We start from the raw sequence: 14152 nt of genomic DNA on the forward strand, positions 1-14152 counted from the left end.
AGCATGTTTGCCATAGCAGAGTCATCAGGGATGGGTTCAGGGGGCTCAGAGTTTGGTTCACACTTAGATTGATTTCTTTGCTGTTTTTTCTTCTGGGGCTGCCAAACTTCAGTCGGGTGGGGAACTAGTTTTCCCTGGCTTTTCATTGGGGGATAGTGGGTGGACTCTATTACGAATGAAGGGCTATTTGGGCTAATGGTGGATTCGGCACTGGACTAAGCTTGTGGGCTCCATTTTTTATTTAATACCGACTGTGCTTGGTTGCTCATATATTGGCCTTGCAAAATAAAGTGAGAGATAGGGAAGTTTGGCTCACTTTGAGAGGCCGAATGGTGATGGGCCTTGTGTTCGGCCTGTTTAGCTTTAAACCCCTGCACTGCCGATGGGAGCTGTTGCCATTGTGAATGGTAAGGGCCTTCTTCATTTATGCGCTTGATAAGAGTAATGTGTTATGGTGCTCCGTATCTGACAGCTTGGAGAACAGAATTCCTCCCTAGTGATGGGAAGCACGGCTTTGTCGTAGCTGGTGATTGGATTGCATCAACAGTGTAGAAATTGAAACCCTCTCTGCTCAGATTGGGTGAAGTTGGTGCCGATTGATTAATGCCTGGGTAAATGCCATGCCACAGTAATTCTTTCCCTCTGCTTGTCGGAAAAAGCGTTGGGTTTGTCAGGCTCTATGAGAGTTCAGGCTGTTGTGCGATCATCAAAGAGATTTCAAGAGCAAGGTCGAGTTCGTCTGGGTCATTTTCGCAGGTAAGAATTTTTTATTGGGATTTTGTGCTTCTTTGCTTGTGCTTTTCATTTGCCTCATCTGTCATTATCCCTTTTCCTTTTTGATTTCGTGTCGCGAGTTGCTGCTCCTATATCTGTAATGATTTATTGGTGAAATTTATTCCTTGTGATGGGTTTTGCTTTGGATTTGGTTGTGGGTTTGTTCTAATACGAACTGGGGGTGGGTGTATTTCTTCTGGTTGGCTCTGGATTGTTGGGGTTAATTGTGGGATTGGCTGAGATTTGGACATATTAGGGTCTTCAGCTCTGAGCCATGGTCTGTAAGGGAGATCTGTTGGGATTGATTGTAGGAATGTACAGAAGATTTGTGAGTGGCCTAATCTTCCACAGGCATAGCAAAAGTCTGACCATCTTTCATACTTGAATGCCACCCACGTATTGATGTTGTAGTCTCTAGGAAGAGTGAATCCTTCTTGCAGTGGAGAGGTGATATCAATCTCTACTTTGATCCTGATAAATTTCTTGCATGTAATTTCAAATTGTGAGTCCTCTTCAACCTCTAGCAGTTTTCCCAAAGCCTTTCCAATATGTATAGCATTGTCTTGTGCCATATGGTCTAGTGGGAGTCCATGGATCTGTATCTAGAAGGCTGAATGGTTCAGTTGAATCTCTTGCAGTGTAGAGCCAGGGGCTATTGTTTAAGAACTAACAGATGTCCTTTAAAATTCCGTTGTGCTTGTTTGAGGATTCTGTGCTTGTCTTGAGACGATTGAAAAGTAAAGAGAAACAAGTTGGCTTCTAAGTCTTCAATTAGGAACTTTTGTATGAAGTTCCATGCGGCTTTGATGCTAGCATGAATGACTGATTTGTTTAATGGACGTGTTGCAACTAAACGCCCTACTAGTGCCAATTCCTATTTTTTTTTACCTTCTTCTACTGCAGGTTCGAGCTTGAGGTCTTTCCAAGAGAGAGCTCTTGTTTGCGAGATCAAAGAGTCCATGTTCATCTTATCTGAGTTGTGGAAGCAAGTGTACTGGTGGACTTGTAGGAATGGGGAGGAATCTCCATTGAGGAGTGGGAAGTCACTGTAACGTGAGGAGAAACTCTAGAGAAAGAGTGGGATAGCTTATCAAAAAAAAGAAAGAGTGGGATAAAAAAATTGGTATGTTTAAGCAATCATAACAAGGAGCGGATTGTAGCTGTGGAGAGTAGTCTCCTTTTAAAGAAAGACACTAGAATTCCATGTAGTGTCTTTGTTGCATTAAATTCTTGTTTTCTATACACTTTCTTTTCACCTGCCATATTTAGTCCTATGATTCTTGGCTGTTCTCAATTTGTGCTTGAGACTTTGGAAATGTTATTTTTGGTCAGTTAAGGGTTGTTCTCTTATTTTGCAAAATGTAAGCATTTCGAAGCTGATTGTTACTTAAGATAGCTCTTCACTTACAATGACATCCATTCATATATATATATATATATACATACACACATACTAGGACTGAGCAACGTGCACGTTTGTCTAGTTGGGTGAGACAAGATTTTTAATAAAAAAATATGAGTTCTTACAAAAAAAAACTAATTAATGCATAAAAAAAGAAAATTTTAAGAAATATCTTTGGATAATTATAAGTTAGTGAAGTTTAATAATTACATGTTTTGATAGATTAGAAAACAAAAAGATTTGTTCAAATCTTTTGTTCATTCAATCTTCTATGGAATTAATTGAGAGCACATCCAATTTTTTGTGACGCTATTGCTTGAGTTGATCAAGGTCTGAATCACTTATTCTCTTTGTGAAGTCTGTGTTACAATGTTCTCTAAATATGTTAATTTTATATAAGTTTATTGCTGGCCACTTTTGTGCATTATGTAATGCAGCACATTAACTTTGAAAGAATAGATAACTCAGTAATCATGTGATCACAATAACTTTTGTTAAATAATAGTCAATTATAACAAATAAAAAGTGTATTCAATTATGAGAGTTAAATTTTGAAATGCTATTTATTGATCAATGATATATTAGATGGGACTTCCAAACCTTTTTTCTTGTTTTCAGGAGGAGGGGGGGAGATGCAACGTAAAACTGTATATTCTTCCCATTTCTGGTTTTGAATGATTTTTATTTAATTGTGTGAGTTAGTGGTATTCCCAAAGTTTATATATTTCTCTGTTGGACAGGAAATGTTATGTCAAGTTTTATAGAAAACTACTATATATTCACAAAATAAAGTTTTGAACTCATTTTTACTCGGTACCTTTGGTGGATGGACAACCCCAATGTAATTATTTAAAAGAATCCATTGGTTTCCTGTAAATGCTGCTCGACCTACCATCTTGAAAATTTTAATAAAAAGTGGCACTTATGGGCTTAGTTTAAGGAAAAACACTTGAATAAAGATAGCAATTAGAAATGAATAAAGTAAAAGAATAATGACTTTTTGCTTGTTGACATGAATCACACAAGTGATATTTATTGGACTCAAAAGGTAAATTAAATTTGGAGACAATTTGACGAATGATGTGAAATGTGAGACTCCAAAAATTAGTGTGTTTTAATTTATTTATTAGTATTTTTATTGTTTATTTTATTTTATTTTTATTAATTGCTTTTTAGGTTTGGGTCTTTTGTGTAGTGGGTTAGGATAGGGTTTTTTGTGTTGTGATCTGTTTTGAGGCCGGGGGGGTGGAGAACAAGCCCAGCCCGTGGCAAGTGAGCCCAACCCCTCTTAAACACTACCATTTAAGCTTGTCTAACATCACTTCCTATGGATTGTAGAGCAGTAAATTTAATTTTCATACCATAGTGTCCATTATGCACATCCACTGCCCCATCACTCCAAACATTTCACCGCATTAACTCATTTTCTCTCTCTTTCCTAATAGTAGAAAAGAAACATCCGCCACCATTTCACCATCTTGACTTTTAGAACACGTATAGTGGCCATCATATACATCCATAAAAGCCAGAAGATATGCCAAATTCTTATATAGTATATTAACTTTTAAGACAATCTTACACCATAATCATGATTATCATATAACAAATCTTTTGATTAAGATAGGCTAAGCTTCTCATATACAGTAATGGGCTTGAGAAATAAATCCTCCCACGAAGAAACATATAGTGTATTAGTTTTTAGATATAAAATTGTGACCTTGTATAGGTGTCATCCCCAAAAGTTAGTGAATGTTTAGAACTTGTTGGCCACAAAGTTGGCCACCTCTCTAACTTGTTGCTTGTTTTTCTTTTCAAATTATTGTTTTATTCAGGACCTACTTTCTTGGATAACGATTGGGAAGGGTGAACTAAGAAATGGCCTCTACCATCTGCTCTGCACAGACATCTCTCCCTCAGCACTGACCAGTTTTCTCTCCCATTACTCACACCAAAATATTTCAGCTTTGCACACTACCACAAATAATGTAACTAGTTCTGACCTATGACATTGTCGCCTTGGTCATTTATCTTTTCCTAGGTTGAAATTAATTTCTAACCCTATTGTTAAGAACCACATTTCAAATATTAATGACAAGCCTTGCAACATTTGTCCATTGACAAAATTTCATCGCCTCCCTTTTCAAGAAAGTTCTCATGTCTCTACTAGAATTTTTGAAATTATACATTGTGATCTTTGGGAACCCTGTCCCACAATTACACATGATGATTCTAAACATTTTCTAACTATAGTTGATGATTTTTCCAAAACCACTTGGTTGTATTTACTTGCCAACAAAGTTGAGACCAGAAAATGCATTGAATCATTTTACAATGTAGTGGACACACAATTTGGAGTTAAGATTAAAATTTTAAGAAGTGATAATGGTGCTGAATTTCATATGAGGGATTTCTTTAATAAAAAGGGTATTATTCACCATAGAAGTTGTGTTGAAACCCCTCAACAAAATGGTGTTGTTGAGAGGAAATGTCAACATTTACTTAATGTTGCTCGTGCACTTAGGTCTCAAGTTGGTCTACCTCTACAATATTGGAATGAATGTGTTTTGACAGCAACATACATTATTAACAGACTTTCCACACCAATTTTAGAAAATAAAACTCCATATGAGCTTCTTTTTAACCAAAAACCAGCTTATGCTCATATGAGAGTTTTTGGCTCATTATGTTTTGCAGCTACACTTTCTAATGGTAGGAAGAAATTCGACCCTAGAGGTCGAAAGTGTGTCTTCCTTGGTTACCCTTTTGGAACCAAGGGATACAAGCTCTTAGATCTTCAAAGAAACACAATTTTTATTTCAAGAGATGTGGTGTTTCATGAGAACATTTTTCCCTTTCAAACAAATGCTCCAAACCATCCCTCCACTTCATTAAATCCATTAGCATTTGACTTCCACCCTCCTCCACCTACCCAGTTTGATTCCCAACCTATCCCCATTACTTCTCCAATTCTCACCCTTGAAACTGAACCTACAAGTTCAGTCCCATCACCTTCTTCAACTTCATCAACTTCATCTGATACCTCAAATGACACTAGTCCTAGCCAACCTCCACTTGCACCTTTTTGAAGGTTTACTAGAGTTAGGACAGCCCCACAATATTTGCAAGACTTTCATTATCAACAGGCCATACTTACAAGCACTGACCAATCGATGTCCAAGGTTGTAACAGCTCCAAATGGTAAGGTTTTTCTCTTGACTAATTGTCTCTCTTATCACAAATTTACTCACCCTTTTCAAGTTTTCTCTTCCTCACTTTCCATACACTTTGAGCTCACCTCTTATAAGCAAGCATTAAAACATCTTAATTGGTGCAAAGCTATTGAATATGAGATTGCAGCATTGGAATACAACAACACTTGGACAATCACTGACCTCCCTGCAGGTAAAGATGCAATTGATTGTAAATTTGTGTATAAAGTTAAGTTTAAATCTGATGGGACTATGGAAAGATTAAAAGCTCGATTAGTAGCTAAAGGCTACACACAACTAGAAATGGTTGATTATATCGAGACATTCTCACTAGTTGTAAAACTTGTAACTGTGAGATGTTTGCTTAGTGTGGCAGTCGTTAAAGGATGGCATTTACATCAATTTGATGTAAACAATGTCTTTTTCAATGGGGATCTAGAAGAGGAAATTTATATGAAAAAGCCTTTTGGTTATGACAAAGGGAAACCTCATCAAGTTTGCAAATTACTCAAAAGTCTCTGTGGGCTTAAAAAAGCCTCTAGGCAATGGTATTCAAAATTCTCTTCATCTCTCATTGCTTTCGGTTTCATCCAATCCAAAGCTGACTATAGTTTATTCACTAAGCAAGATGAGAATTCTTTTACTGCCCTATTGGTCTATGTGGATGATATAGTTGTTGCTAGTAATTCCCAACCATGCATAGATTCTGTTCGAGTCTTTTTGAACAACAAATTCAAAATTAAAGACCTTGGTTGTTTAAGATATTTTTTGGGCTTAGAAATTGCTAAATCTATCAAGGGAATCCACATTTGTCAAAGAAAATATGATTTGGATGTATTAGCTACTTTGGCATGCTTGGTTGCAAACCACTCAAACTTCCAATTGACCAAAACTTCAAACTCATCAAAGATCAATGCACTTTACTTTCTGATCCATGTGTATATCGAAGGCTCATTGGTAGACTCCTCTATTTGACAGTCACTCAACCAGATCTCTGCTTTGCTGTCCAACTTCTTAGTCAGTTCATGGACAAACCAACTTCTTCTCATTTGGCAGCAGCTTACAAAACTTTGAGATACATCAAAACAGCTCCCGGTCAAGGCATTCTTCTCTCATCTTCATCTCAACTACAACTTAAGGCTTATTGTGATTCAAATTGGGCCTCTTGTCCAGATTATGGTCGCTCAACTACAAGTTATTGTGTCTTCTTAGGTGACTCTTTAGTTTCTTGGAAATCCAAGAAACAAACCACTATATCACGATCCTCAGTTGAAATCGAATACAGGTCAATGGTAGCCACATGTTGTGAGTTAACTTGGCTTCGTTATTTGCTCACTGATCTTGGTATTAATCATCCACAAGCTGCTCTACTTTTTTGTGACAATCAACCCGTACTCTACATTGCTGCAAACCCAGTGTTTCATGAGACAATGGTCAAGCTACAACTCGTATTGTACAAGCTTCATCAGAATAACTACAAGTCGTTTTACATAACTATCTCCAGCATTCTTTTATTTATTCTTCTAGTGTGTTCCTATGTAAATATTCCCTTGCTGACAGTAGGTAATACCGTGGCTCTGTATAGTTAGTTAGAACTTTCCTTTTTTGTATAAAGTGGCCATTTATGGCACTTGTAATGTACACAACATAATCAATAGAAAAGAAAAGCTTTTTTCTCCATTGACCTGCTCTCTGCAAACCTTTATTCTTTTCTACTTTCTTATAAGGTTTCAAATTTGAAACTCAAATCTCTATGGGATGAGGGGGGTTGCATTTGGTGGCTGGAGGTGATGCACAGGGCTGCCGTGCACCTTGGCTTCTGACGGAACAAGGGCCGTAAAGTGGAGAGAGAGAGAGAAGATAGGACATTAGGTTGAGAGAGAACTCAGAGGAGAGAGGGAATCGGGAACGAGAGAGAGAGGGATTTGCACTCGGGAATAATGAAATAAAAAACCTGCATATATATATATATATAATTTAACATGCTCATCTATTCTACATGGGTTGGTGGGCACATTATTGTGTTTATTAATGGCTAGTAACCTCGGTGCATGTTTAGTTTGTTATGTTTGCATGACATAGGATTTTTTAATTTTTTTTAGCCTGCGTCTTTTCTCTCAAGTATCTGTGTAGGCGCAAATTGGCATGAGTGGCATGAGACTGTTCATCCGGTCCCAGACCAAATACTCGGGTATAACCGAATCCGGGTTTTGAAATCCGGGATTCCGGATGGAATTGAAAATTCAGGCACTGGGTTCTAGCCTTTTTTTTTATTATTATTAAAGCTATATGTATTAAATTTTTTTCCAGATTTCTTTTTTATTTTAGAAAATCCTACATGTATTAAATTTTTTTCAAAAACAAATAATGTTGAAAATCATAATCCTAATGTATTAAAAATTTTCCATAATAATAAAAATATATCGAAATGAAAAATTAAATTTTATATAAAAAATAGTTAAAGCTATAAACAACTAATTACCTTTTTAATTAAATACATGTAAAAAAAATCCAATATTTATCAAGTAAAATACATGCAACACATAATATAATTTACTACATATTACATTGTTTGATTTTTATAAAATACATTATAAAACACAAAATTATAAGATATAAATGACGTATTGTCGAGGTTTCTCATTTTGTAATCAGAAACAGCTTTGTCAAAAGTGCTTCTCACGTGCTGGCACATCATCGTCAGATCTTGGCATACATCTTTCAATCCTCATGCGCTGGAGCACCTGTAAAATTCCATCACAAGAACTCAAAATCATTATATTTTTTAAGAAAAAGGCTATTATGCCGCTCTAAACTAACCATTCAAATGTATTGCTTGGTGATTTTTTATTTTTTATTTTTTTATTTAATAATTAAGAAAATAATTTTAAGTATATTAATGTATATTTTTATTTTTTAAAAAATATTTAAATTTATTAAAAAAATATAAATAAAAAAAATTAAAATACAATTAGCGATAAAGTGAAACGGATTCAAGTAGCCCAGACTCTTTTTAGAATGATGATATGCTCATTTTTAAAGACAAATGGCAATCTATTCTAGCATCAATCAACATCAATAGATGTACCAAGCAGTAGCAGCAAATGCAGGTTTGTTTTGAATATATATATATATATATATATAATATTATAATAAGTTATTATCCAATTATAAAGAGTAATTTTTGTTTTTGTTTTTTTTATTAAGTCTTGTTTTATTAAAAGATTTTTAAAATTTTTTATTATTTGACGTATAATTTTTTTTAGAATTTAATGAAGGATTATGTTTTATTAAAAAGTCTATAAGATTCTTGGCCATTTGACGTATATATCTTTTATAGAATTTAATGAAAGATCATATTTTACTAAAATGCTATATTTTAATAATCTACAGTTAGATACTTTGTTAAGTTTAGATTTTTTTTTTTAACTTTAATTTTTATCTTTCTTTAATTTTTTTTTCATATAAATAAATTATTAACTTTTTATTTATTTTTATTTAAATTATTATGTCAGCTACACTCCAAAAGCTTTATATTTTTCGAAATCATCAGTACAAAAAACTATATATCTATATTATATATGAAGAAAAGACAATGTTCTGTAAAGAAATCTAGTTCAAATATCTGGATTGGAATCTTATGGGATTTTATAGTCACTGTCACCAAACTATCATTAGCCCTTTTTACCAGTACCTTCAAAGGTACTCCCACCCCTGTCTCCCATTATCTCTCAATAATTTGCAATAGATTCACCACCATCAACAAAACAACACAATCAATTAAAATGTAAGCATCAAATTAGGATAATACTACGTGTAATCATAAAATATATAAATATCATATAATTATTTTTAAAAAAATAAAATTTATTATTAAAAAATTAATTTTCTTTTTATATGAATTTTATATTTATTCAATTTTTTTAAAGTGATTATATAACTCTTGCATACTCACGACTGCAATTATCATTTCTCATCAAATAATTTTAAACATAAGTCTCACATTCTACACACTACTTAAAATTATGTAATTTTACTCTCATATTTTATATTTTAAAAAAATAAAATCATATATTTTTAAGTAATCGATGTACATAGTATAGAACTTCTATATAGCACAACTCTAATTTTACACCCTATCTTTATTTTCAATGGACATTTTTGCACACCAGAATCTAGTCCCTTGACTCCCTTCTTTTTAAAAGGTAAAGATTCTTTTATAATTTGTATTTATAATTTGTATTATTATTGTTATTATTATATTTTTACGGGCCCAACCAGGTGGTTCTTCTGCTATGGTTTTTACTCTTGGTAGGGGAGGGGGCTACACAATTGAATAATAATGAAATAGTTTATCATAATAGTGACATATTTATAAATATTAATAAAATAATCTTAAAAAATCTGGAAACAGTTATATTCCAAAACTCAACCTTAAAGTCCAAAGTCCAAACATGAGAACAAATAGAATTCGCTTCTATTTTCCCTGATCTAATAAAATATTTAAAGTCGATACTTTTCTGACATAAATTCATCCCTCATAACAGCTTCTTAATTAAAAACAATGACAGATTTTATCATGGTGGGTGGCCTGCATTGAGTGTTAATAGTTTTAAATGGAGTGGTAAATGCCGTGTCTCATGCATATACGTGTCAACTGAGAACATTCATAGGTTTGGATTGAATTTATGGCGATTTCAATATAATTGGTAATTGTTTTTAATGATATCAATAAATTCTTGGTACGTATAGGTAAGGACAATGGTTACTCACAATCATTTTTTTTTCTTTTTAAGCGAAAAGGAGAGGCGAATGCGATTAGCGTAGCAATTTTCTTAAAGAGCGATCATAAGAGCCTCTTTTCACTGTAAAATATACGGTTTAAACCATAATTATTGCCTCAAGAGCGAATCCGTCACTACAGCACCCCCAATCACAATGATAAGCTTGATTTGCGAAGAATAGTAGATTTTGTTTGATGCAAAGAATTACACTTGGACTTTTTTTCATTTATACTATTGACAATTGTTGTAACTTATACTCAATTTTGTATCAACCCTACTAAATTAAAAAGTATGCAGAAGTTTACGTACTGGACCATAAATCCTATCCAGTTTAAATAGATACATGCATGTACTTATTAAATTTTTTTCTTCTGAATTTAATTTTAGACATGTATATCCAACGTCTTTACTAACGTAAATTAAAGTGTGTCTGCTTAATGCACTTCACTAGTTAGCTATCATTTGATTGGGATCTACTACAAATCTGCATAGATTTTCTCATGAATTTGAAAATGGTTAGGGCTGAAAATCTTTAGATACAATTTAATTAAAAGGCAATAAATATTGATCATGTAGCTAATACAACAATTAGGAATTTAGGAAACATCGTTTGAACTATTGCTATATATATGTTGATGCATGCAGTCAACGTTCCACGTTCGCTTCAATATATATTTGAGCCTAATGAATATTTTTGGGACTTTTCCGGGCCCCCTGTAGATCCCAAGATGAATACTTTATGGCCGCTGAGATCTAGCATATATTTGTTAATGTTTTCGTTTCTCTACGTTGTTTAGGGTCACTGCTTTCAAGAATATATTCATAGGGTTGCATGGTTGTTACGTACTCATGTGGCCGAAGGTGCAAAATGAAATGTTTTTTTTTTTTTTTTTACCTAAAAAGTTCCAATTTCTTGGCTATCTTTATCTTCTTCTTTTTATTTTTTATTTTATATATATATATATATATATTTAAGCAAGCATGTATATTTCATTAGAAAAAATGATAGAAGAGGAGGGGTGAAGTTCTCCAATAAACACCCCAGAACAATAACAATAATACAAAGTGGTGGATAAAAAAGAAAAAAAAAATTTTTGCGATCAATTTCCTAGTCTCCACCCATGTCCTACAAAGAGGATGCCGTCTTAAAAGACAAAAATCTATTGGCAAAAAATTGCAAACAATGGAAACACCACTGGTAGCGGTAGAACCTCCGTTGAAAGCAGTGAGAGTGGTGAGTGCACTGTTACTTATTGTCTTGAGATAATTTTTGGAGAGATCCACAGTCCCTTCATCGAGATCACGATTTAGGGAAAGTGATAACATAGTAGAAAATCCGGCGTCAAATGGACCAATATGCTGATCATCTGCATTCCTGCGCTCTTGTGATGGTGCGTGGCAGCCACGCGCCGGTGAGATGGAGACGGGGTGGCCAAGATCTGGAAGATCACAGTGAGACGAAGTTGCTGGTACGGCGCGTGTAGCCATCAAAAGCATCATTGCGCGGTGGTGCATGAAGGCCACACGCCAAGCTTTTTGGCGCAACTCCACTCTATCCCAATAGATCAACAACTGTAGGATGGGGTGGTGGGGCGTGTGTAGGCGGATGGCGGCACGAGAGCAACATATCTGACCAAAACCGAACTAGTGGAGGGAGGAGGGAAAAAACACTACCTTAAAAGTGTATACACAGTGTGAAAATTGAAAGGAGAAGGAGAGGAGGGTGAGAGGAACAACTCCACCCTCCTCTCCGGCAGCGGCTCTCATGAAAATGGAGTTTTCTAGAGAGAAGACAGATATTCTCTCTCTAAAGAAAAGTAAAAGCAACTCAATTTTTTGGCAATCTGAAGGTGTAAATTACCTACTCACCAAATTAAAAAATAATAATAATCCAATATTAAACAAACTATAGACTAATGCTTGATTTATACTATCCTTGCTATAATGTCGACAATTTTAGGGCCTACAAGAAAATAGGCTTTTTGCAGTGCCTAAGTTCGCTGCAAAAGTGCCTAGAATCGACGCTAATAATTTTCATCGACGGTGTTGTCTTAGTTGCAGGTTGGACGCCAACAAAGCGTCACAGAAACTTTTCATTGATTCTCAAATGATGTCACAAATAAAATTTATTTACAAAATTACAATTACTGCCACAAACGACCAATTTAATATCGCAAAAAGCCTAACTTCAGCATTTAGCCCGTGTCATATCGTTGGAACAAATAATTACCATCGATTTCATTTCGCCATAATGAAATATATAGTCGCCACAAATAATGTTGCATTTTTCTCTGCGATATGCAAAAATGCCTGAGAGAAGTTTTTTTGAGGCAATTAACTTCGCCGACAATGGATCTTTATTATTTGCGACGATGTGAATAACTCGTTGAAAGAAGGTTTTTTCGACATATTATTTTTTTCGCCGGGTGAATCTTAATCGTCACTAATGATGATGAATCATTTGTTGTATAAATGTTATTTCCGACTTAATGAACTCGCTGGAATTAAATTTTTTTTCCATGGGATAAAATCGCCGGTAATGGAGAATCTGGTGTAGAAACAATTTGAAATTATGGAAATGATGGTGGAATGGCCGCAAATATTTTTCTGGTGGCTCTCTATAGCTTAAATGTTCAATGGCCAATGTCGGTAATTGGCCATTGAAATTATTCTTTCTATAGTTCCAATATTTGTAAATCCATACGATCAATTACAACAATTTTGAATTCTGTCTAAATTGCCAAAAGTTATTACCAAATATAGTTTTTCTTCCTGAGCCATATATGGATATTATTTTTGTAGACATGATTGAAATAATGTGGGCTATGAAAATGTAATAAACCATACTCAACGAGATACTAGCTAGTAATTGATAAATGATACTTTCCATTCATTGTTCAACTGTAGTGGAGAACTGTTCAAATATTGTAACTGATACAATATCTTATAGGCTTTAACCTTGTTGTCTAACAGTTAAACATGATATTGTCCAAATATTATAACAGAAGTTATTTACATTAATGGGCAGCATCCATATGAGTCTGGCTAGTTTGGATTGCTTCAATACGATTTCCAACAATTGACACTGAACTACCTTTCAAGCGAAAACGATTATTTCCTGTCAAAATGAGTCTGTTTTTATCGCAAATAGTCGTTATCGTCACAAATAATCCGTCACAAGTGCATATTTTTCTTTTAGTGGATCACTTACATGCATATATTAGTTCTCTAACATCTAGCCTATATGCCTTGAAAATCAAGTCATCAAATGATGAGATATTGATTACCTTGAATTGGATAACCTTAATGTGAACATATGCAGCCATCAATATGCCACTCAACCAATGAACGTGCCAAAAACATTTCTTTCCACTAATGACCAAACTCACTTTTTCAATATGGAACACCATACCAACCCTTTACTACATGCACACACTGCCTTTTATTTTACTATAGAGATTCCATTATTTGCTTAACTTCAACCTATCATAGATATCATTACCACTTTGCATACAATGAATGTTACTAAAATTGCATTAAGGTATGTGTGATTAACCTTATAGGACCACAATCAATTGTATTCCTATCATACATCAGCATGATGTTTAAAGGGCTAAGATGTTTATGATACCTTTCAACATTTTTTATGCAAGCTAATCAGGTTGGCATCATCTAAAAGATTATATCATATGAAAGAAGTATAACTTGCCAAGATAAGATTAAAATCTATAAGGTTTACAAAACTTGGCTTCCAAGTTAGGTGGCCATAAGCAAGTTTAACAACCTAATACCAGTCATATGTGATTCAAACTCAGCATATAGCTAGGTAGATCAAAATTGCATCTAAGGATCAACTTCAAGCCAAAAAAGAGGTCTTCTTCAACCCTTTCATGCAAAGACTTGTGTAACTCTTGATTAAGACGATAGCAAACTTTAACTAAATACACAGGAGCTGGTCATGACCTTCATGTCTATACCATGAG

At 34.3% G+C, this 14152-nt stretch overlaps 1 long non-coding RNA gene across 1 annotated transcript; it reads left to right on the forward strand.

Moving 5' to 3' along the window:
- The first annotated feature begins 411 nt into the window (after positions 1-411).
- Positions 412-2165, forward strand: LOC109013243. The gene is made up of 2 exons (XR_001999566.2): positions 412-756; positions 1678-2165. It is a non-coding gene; the product is annotated as an uncharacterized LOC109013243 (long non-coding RNA).
- Positions 2166-14152: the final 11987 nt, after the last annotated feature.

This window comes from Juglans regia, chromosome 1 (genome assembly GCF_001411555.2).
Source record: "Juglans regia cultivar Chandler chromosome 1, Walnut 2.0, whole genome shotgun sequence".
NCBI lineage: Eukaryota > Viridiplantae > Streptophyta > Magnoliopsida > Fagales > Juglandaceae > Juglans > Juglans regia.